The sequence below is a fragment of the Gopherus evgoodei genome, chromosome 20 (assembly GCF_007399415.2).
Source record: "Gopherus evgoodei ecotype Sinaloan lineage chromosome 20, rGopEvg1_v1.p, whole genome shotgun sequence".
In the NCBI taxonomy this organism is placed as follows: Eukaryota; Metazoa; Chordata; order Testudines; family Testudinidae; genus Gopherus; species Gopherus evgoodei.
The window spans coordinates 15,370,904-15,379,248 of NC_044341.1; the positions used below are offsets into that span (position 1 = coordinate 15,370,904).

Genomic DNA, 8,345 nt, shown 5'->3' on the forward strand with positions numbered 1-8,345 from the left:
ACCAAATGGACTCAGCTGTAGGCTGCATGGGCCTGGATCACTCTGAGGATCCGTGAAGGGGAGGTTCCAGGTCCAAGGATCTGGCAGTCCCACCAGGCCCTGGCTTTACTGCCCCAGCCATTGTCCAGGGTCACACCCCCCCGCCCCGCTAGCTGCACAGGCCAGACTCCTTAAACAGCTGGCACGAGGCCTCCTCCGCAGTCTGCCCACCCCTCACTCCAACACACAGTAACCGCGGCCTTCTGCAGTCCCCCAGGCCCTGCCAGCCTGGGCACCAGGAATCACTCCTGCGTCTCCTCCAACAGCGCAGTGCAGCCCGTTAGCAGTAAACAGGCTGGAGGTCGCTCCCCTCGGCTGGGACTCAAAGCCAGGCTCCTACTGGCCAACGCGCAGCACAACACCTGGATTTACTGCCGGGCTTCCCTGCACTAGCTGCCACTTCCACACCGCCCAGCAAGGCCGGCCGGGACCCAGGAGGCCCAGATCCACAAAGGTCATGAGGGATTTGAAACCAAGGGGAGTTAGGGGCCTTTGTGGATCGGCCCTGTAAAGCACCTAGTACACTTCTGCAGGGCCCAAGTCCTAATTAATCAGCATTAGGGGGTGACCGATCTTCTACTGCAAACACTGCCAAGCCCCATGCCGTGCTGTGCCCTGGGTGTATGATCCACACCCTGGGTTTGCCACACCCTTCCTCCCGGGTCCAGGCTTCTGAGCAGGGGATCCATTATGCCGAAGTATCAGCCAGAAATGTGCTACTGACAGAGAGGGGGGCTGGATGTATTCTGTTATCAGGGGGCTGGGAAAGACATTGCTCCTGGAAAGGACAAAGGTCAAAAGGAGGCAGGTTGCTAGTGTGCCTTGCTATCTGGTCACCCTACAGGTTTCCTGCCTAGGCCCACAGTGGAGCTGGAGTCATCTATAGCAGAGGTTCTCAACCGGTTTCTTTCTGAGGCCCCCTGACATGCTGTAAAAACTCCACGGCCCACCTGTGCCACAATAACTTGGTTTCTGCATATAAAAGCCAGGGCTGGCGTTAGGGGGCAGCAAGCCGGGCAGTCACCAGGGGCCCCATGTCACAGGTGCTCCCATGAAACTACATTGCTCAGGCTTTGACTTCAGCCCCGGGTGGTGGGGCTCAGGGCCTCGGGCTTCAGCTGCATGTGGTCAGGTTTCAGCTTTCTGCCCTGGGCCCCAGCAAGTCTAATGCTGACCCTGCTTGGCGGCCCCCCTGAAACCTGCTCAGGGCCCCCCCATGGGGCCCCGGCCCCCTGGTTGAGAACCACTGATCTATAGGGCAGGGAGCTGGCTTTTGGGCTGCAACTCAGGCAAGCGGTGACCTGTTTTGAGTGCACGGATTTTGCACTAATGCAGAGAGCTGCCTACAGAGGTAGCAGGCCCCCCACCCATCTGCAAGAGACAGGCCGCCCACAGGAGCCCCTCCTGGCTGGTTCAGGAGCAGCACCATGAGCTCCGGAGGGGGCTCTGGCTGGCTGTCCTTGGCTAGGACAGTTACTGCGTGCAGCATGAAGCCCTGAGGGTGACACAGAGAGGCGCCACTGATGAATTCCTCTCAGCCGCGTGTCTCCTGCATATGAGTCTGGTGATCTGAGACAAGGGAGGCAGGACCAGGGTGCACCAGGAGAGGCGTCTCCAGTTAGCGCACAGGCCTGGCCATCAGGGTCTGCCCCCGACTCAGCCACAGACTCCCTGTGGGACCTTGGGCAAGTCACTTAACCTCTCACCTCTGGCTCCACTGCCGAGAGACACGCCTCCTCCCAATACCCACTCCTCTCCAGCCCCAACCCCCAAAGAACCAGCCTCCCAGTTCCTCCCATGTAGAACCAACCGCTTCCCATCCAATAAGCAATACATCCTTCCCAGGTCTCCCCTCACAGCCAATCTCTTCCTCTTCCACCTCTGCTACTCCCACCCAGTAACAATCCCCTCTCACCTGGTGCTGGCCTCCTCAGAACCTCCGTTCAGAGTCACAAACACCCGCCAGGAAATGAAAACCCCAGACATCAGAGGGGAAGCGACTCAATTTGCCTCTGTGGCTGAACAGATGCAAACACCCAGCTAATTCCTTTGGGGAAGGGAGCCAGTGGATGGCTTCCTGGGCCATGTGCCTACAGCTGGTGTCTCAGGGACTCCCCTGGGAGTCTCTCCTCAGAAGCAGAGCTGCTGCTGTTTGTCATCATTCCCCCTTCTGGGCCCTTTGCACTCAGCAGATTCTCTCCTGTGCAATGTGACCGTTTCCCTTCCAGAAAGGAGGGTGGAAATTTTCCAAGGTCTTAGCGTGTGTCTCACTCCCCATGGGAGGGAATGACCCGCCTGCCCAGGCCTGTCTGTGCCTCCAGCTGTTTCCGCCCACTCAAAGACTGTGAGCATCTCCGGGATTCCCTGACACATGAGCCATCCCCTCCAGGCCGATATTACAGAGCCTCCCCTGCTATTCGGCAAGGCTCCGCCGGCCCAACAGAAACCCCAGAGAAGAGAATAAAGCCATGATTGCAGCTCCCTGGCTCAGAGGCAGCACTTGCACATTCTGGGACCCAAGCCATTGATTAAAAAAAGCCAGGACCCAAAGAAGGAGCCTGCGGCACCTGTCAGGGGACTAAGGGAGGCTAGATCAAGGCGCTCCAGGAGGCACAGGGCTTTAGAGGGCAGAGCAGGGGAATCAGGACGCTTGGATCCTAGCTTGGAGCTGCTCAGAAGTAGCTAGTATTTTTTACGAGTTTGGTCCTGGCAGGAGAATTTCAGCAGCAATTGAACGTCAAGCGTACAGCATCAAATAGGGTGTGTCGTGTCACGGCCTCCCATCCTCTTCTCGATTATTTCCACACTCCCCTGCTCCCGCCCATGCTGTTTGCTGGTGGGACCCAAGCACTAGGTGACTCATCAGCTCTGAATGGCTCTTCCCGGGCATACTGGCTGTGGTCACACAGTGGGTCTAGATTCTGGACTCCTCTCCTGGAGCGATCAGAGCCCTTGCCCTCCCACAAACATTACCCTCTGTCCCTCTCCAGCTAATGTCCCAGCCTCAGCCCAGACAGAGTCACAGAGCCCAATTCCAAGAGAGTGTAAGTGGATTCAAGTTAGCAGCATTTTGCATGCTTGTGGGAGATCTGAAATTAAGGGCCAAACTGCCCTGTGACACTGGCATAGAGCCAGCGTAACTGACAGCAGCATCTGGCCCATCGGGGCTTGCGAAAGCTGCCAGCCAAGGAGGAAATGCACCTGAACAGCTGAGCTTTGAATTCCATCCCCAGTAGACAGGTCTTAGTTAGGAACAGCCCTGAGCACCGGGACAAGATACCTCGAGGCCCACCCCTTATCTCATTCAGTGCCTGCCCTGGCACATAGCAAAGGCTGTGAAGTTAAAGGCAGAGGCTTGAAGACAACAGCTCAGACTGCTGCTGCCACCTCACATCCTCCTCGGCCTCCCATCTCCTGCTCCTGCCCCCAGAGTCCCACCAGGCTTCTCCACACCCTCCTTATCCCTCTGCTGCGCACACCTTTCGCCATCTTCCTCCAGGGACATCGGCAAGTGCGAGACCAAGTTAGCAGCAGAGCAAGACCGTAGGGCCGCGTGGGCCACTTGCATTTAATGGCAGCTCTGGCTCTCAGCTTATCAGCCGGACTCGCTGGGTGGAGGTTGGGGGGAGACGGGGCTTTTATGGCTGCAGAAATAGCACTGGCCATACGTGAGTCTTCCTGCTGGGTGGAGTAATGACCCCATCTCTTCCTCTGCATCACTCCCATCATTTATACCAAGCCATCCTGAGTTTCATCGCCCCTTCCTGACCTAAACTGCTGTTCAACAGCCGTCACACTCCACCCCAGCGATAGCTGCATTGCTGCATTTCAGCGGCTGATGGAAGAGATTCCTGCATATCACTGTGTCCTTCAGCTTCAAACTGTGGGCCGGAACGTGGCCTTTGGAAAATCCAGCAGGGGATGAGGAAATCATGGAACTTTTCGACTGGCAGGCAAGGGAAGGGCTGAGCCTAAGAGCAATCCCCACACCACCCCCAGCTCTCTGAAAGGCCCTTCCTTATGTTAGGAGCTCGGTGGCTGGGGGAGGTGGCGCAGGGCAGAGCCATGGGGCAGAGCTGTGGAGCATGGCCATTCTCCATCTAATATCACCCAAGCCCCCAGAAATCTCCGGGCATGTCCACATGTAAGGTCAGGCTGCCCCATGGGTATTAAACCAAGCACTTTCCCCTCTGTGCTGGAGGGTTCGGGGCAGCCCAGTGGAGCAGCACTAGCAGGGGAAGGCAGGTCCTGGGAAGCAATGCAGGGGCTCTGTGCAGCTGCATGAATATCCCAGCTCTGTGCCCCCAGAGCCACACTAGGTTCACACGGTCACACCCCCTGCCTACTCCTTGGGGGATGAGAGGGAACAAGGCACCCACCTCGCCCAAGGGGAACCCCCCACACTGGACCTCTTTGCTTTGTCTTTCTGTTTGGAAGATTTCCATGTGGCCAGAGGGCACAGGCTGGGCCTGGGTGCCAGGGGCTTGGAGCCAGGGTATTCCAGGGCAAACCTGATAAAATCCAGTGGCAAGGGCAGCAGAGAGGCCGTTGCCCTGGTGAATCGTGAACATTTGGAAAGAGATCTATCATTTCTGTGTAGCCTCATCCTCCACACACTGCTCCCAGAGCGCCTGTGAGGAAAGGCAAGAAGCCAGGCATGCTCGTGCCATTTACCAACGGGCAGGGCGCAACTACAGGAACCACATACCCCGGTGCTGCTTTGTAGCTAGGAGATCTGGGGGAGCCCAGAAAGCCCCCTGAATTCAAGCTCTCATCACAACACACAGCTCAGCACCGCTGGAGCCATTTCTGTTCACACAGATGTTGAAATCTGTTTTCCTTCTGGAAGCCTGGGACAGAAAGACTAGGGTGGACCTGGGGTGAGGACACTGGGGCTGGGAGTCATGGGGGCAATAGAGGTATGGGGGTGATGGGGAGCTAGTAGAGGGTGGGCATGGTGACCTGCAGTGGTGGTAAGGTGAGAGGGATCTAGTGTGGAAGTCTTGGACCCTTGGGTGATGAGGGTGATGGGGAACAAGGATGGGGTGAGTATGGGAATTTGGGATGGGGGTCATGGGGCCTTGGGTGATAGGGGTGTGGGTTTGGGGGTGATGGGGACCAGGGTTGGGAATCATTGGGCATTTGGTGACAGGAGTGTGGTTTTCGGGGTGATGGGGAACTAGGATAGGATGGATATGGGTTCAGCCACATTGGTTCATGGATATGGGTTCAACCACAATTTGACGACTTCAGTAACTCAGACATAGGTTAGGAGTTTGTTATAGAAGTGGATGGGTAGGGTTCTGTGGCCTGCTTTGTGCAGGAGGTAAGACTAGATGATCACATTGGTCCCTTCTGACCCTAAAGTCTATGAGTCTATGGGCGGGAAATATCTCGCCTTGGGTGATAGGGTGTGATTTCTGGGGTAATGAACTAGGACTGAGGGGGTATAGGGACCATGGGTGGGAGTTGTAGGTACCTTGGGTAATAGAGATGGGGGGTTGGGGTGATAGGGATCTGGAGTGAATGTTTAGTGTTTGGGGGGTTAGTTGTTTATTTGTAATTCTTTTTAATCATAGACAGTATATTTGTGTGTCAAAAGGAATCGCTCAGCCTGTTCTCAGCTCCCTGACACCAGATCTCCCAGTTTAACTCATCCTCACGTCCAGACCTGCTGTTAAAGGCGAGACTTGCTAGGACTCATTACAACTGCAAGCTGTGACCACACTTCTGGAGCCGCCTCTCAAGCCAGGTGTAATAATCACAACATCAGCAGCACAGACATGAGAAACCAGGGATTATTCAGCTACCAAACAGAAAACTCCCAGCCATTATGCTGGCATGCCCTGGGTCTGTCCAACACTCGCCGCTGCTGATTAGAGATTACAAGAAATATCAGCCATTTCCCTGGAGCAGTTTTGCATTTGTGACCCTTTACTCCCTGACAATTATTAATTACCTCTCCCTGGGTCCGGGGTATTTGTAACCCCTGGGTGAACGTAGTGTCTGGGCATCAGTTCTACACACTCACAAAGATGGAAGCATCATCAGCCCTATGTGATTTTAACCCACTGGAAAGTTTGATTTCCCTGTATTCTAAACACATGTCTTACCTCAACCCTGCCACCATCCATCTGGAGTCAGCCATGTCCTGACATCTATCTCCCTCTGTTTCTTCATCCTCCTTTGCCTTTATTCCCCAAGCCGGCAGCATGCTGCCTACATGCCCCTTTATGGTGCAAAGACCTCCCTTCCCTGTGTGGGAAATTGACCGGGGCACCCTATGACAGCCTGGAACAATGCCTATCCCAGCCCTCAATACTCCTCCCCTTCCTCATTCTCCCTTAATCCCAGCAGCTCCCCAGCCAGGGCAGACCAGAGCCCCAACACTTACCAAACGCAGTGGGCAGAAATGGAGGGGCTGCTCCTGCTGCAGAACCATAAGGGGGTGAAATGCAGAAGCCAGCTGCTGCCCAGGGAGCTGGGAGCTGCAGGAAACCCAAGGAAGGTCCCTGGTCCAGCACAGCCACTAAGACATCTCCTTGTCTGGCTGGACTGCGCTCACAATGCATTGGGGTACCAGCAGCCTGCTAGCTGCCTGCCTGAGAGACATACCATTCATTCTGCAGGGGGAGAGTACCAACAATTAACCTGGCTCTCCATCCCTGTGCCAAACACAGGGGCACCTCTTCTCTAGCCCAGCCTGTCTGAGGGTCAGAGATCAGGGCTGCCATTTCCAGACAAGTCCCCTGTAAAGAAGCCCCTAAGCCCCTCTTAGGGATCCCCCCAATTTCCCCCTTGGCAGCCTCCTCAGTCAGTGCTGCTGAGCGGTGCCAAAGATGTGGATTAGCATTTCTGGCAGTGCTGTGCACGCAACGGGAGCCGCCGCCTTTCTCTGGGTTGTGGGTTGTTGGGTTTGTTTTTCCCCCGATCAACAAATAATTTTTTATTTTTTTGCCCTTTCTATTGAGATGCCTGTTTCTGCCACTGCTACGGCTGGGGGATTCCTCCCGCCATCCGAACGGATCTCAAAGGAAAGGAAATTCCACCGAGCATCCATGACATTCTGAGGCCGGGCACCGGGCGCCAGGCTCCAGGGATAGCGACCCGCATGCAGGGATGGCATGAAAATAAAATGGTTGGCTGAAGCCCATGGAAGCCTGGAAATTCGCATTTCCCAGGACTGAAAAGCACCGCATTTGGGCCCCCGCTTTAAATGTTGTCAATAAAAAAAAAAAAAAGATTTAAAAACCAAGCCAAAATGTTCGGAAGTGGGTTCCTACTTGTTTAACAGGGAGGGCCTTGGAATAAGCTGCCATGGGGAGTGGTGGTTCCTCCAGCTCTTGAAATCTTCCCATCAAGACCGGATGCCTTTCTGGGAGGTATGCTTTAGCCAAACAATTACTGGACTCATTACAGGAGTAAGCGGGTGACATTCCCTGGCCTGGGTTATACAGGAAGGCAGGCTAGATAATGTAACGGTCTTTTCTGGCCAGTATGAATCCATGAAGCCCCCGCTTAGACCTCGGTTATTATGTGTGATTTGTGTCACAGAAACATGTCGCAGAACCAAAAGAAACCAAGGCCTTGTTGAACCAGATATTTTACACACAACGTACAGGACAGTCCCTGCCCCCAAAGAATGTACAGTCTACAGCCCCAATCCTGCACCGACTCCCAGGAGGAAATTTAAGCACACGTGTGTAAGAGTCTGTTGAACTGGGGCCTAAGCGGACAAGACAGAGAAAGGATGGGAGGCAGCATTGTTATCCCTTGCCATAGATGGTGAGCTCAGGCATGGGAAGCTTAAGGACCTTCCCCAAGGTCACACAGGGAGGCTGTGGCACAGCCAATTGAATCCAAGTCTCCTGAGTCCCAGTCCAGTGCCTTCACCTGAAGTCCACCCTCCTATCACGCCAATAACAGCTCATTGTACTGAACTGGAAGAACCCAGGCCACCGACTCTGTCGACAGCCAGGTCCACACTGGAGGCAAGGCAGAGTGGGATGGGCAAGCCTCCCCTTCTCCCCTCTCTGAAGGAATCCTGAGAAATGCAGCTATCAGGTGCCACCTGGCTCTGCACGCCTGCACCTCCGGGAGTGTTGCGAAGGGGATGGGGCACAATGGTCTCTTCCATGACAACCGTGGGTGGAGGTGGGGGCATTTCCTCGCTGCAGGGAGAATGCTGCTGATCTATTTTTACATCATGGTGCTGGCTGCGTAGGGGGAGCCAGGACCCTCCAGCTTGGAAGCTGGACAGGGAACACCCTGTGTAGGAGGGGAAGGATTGTTCTTAAACTAAGGAG

The 8,345-nt window shown here is 55.0% G+C and overlaps 1 long non-coding RNA gene across 2 annotated transcripts in view; it reads right to left on the reverse strand.

The window, feature by feature from the left end:
• LOC115637791 overlaps positions 1–6,580 on the reverse strand; it is a 63,851-nt gene extending 57,271 nt beyond the window's left edge. For both annotated transcript variants that reach the window (XR_003997347.1, XR_003997348.1), the window contains exon 1: positions 6,434–6,580. This is a non-coding gene — a long non-coding RNA (uncharacterized LOC115637791). The remainder of the gene's footprint in view (positions 1–6,433) is intronic.
• Positions 6,581–8,345: the final 1,765 nt, after the last annotated feature.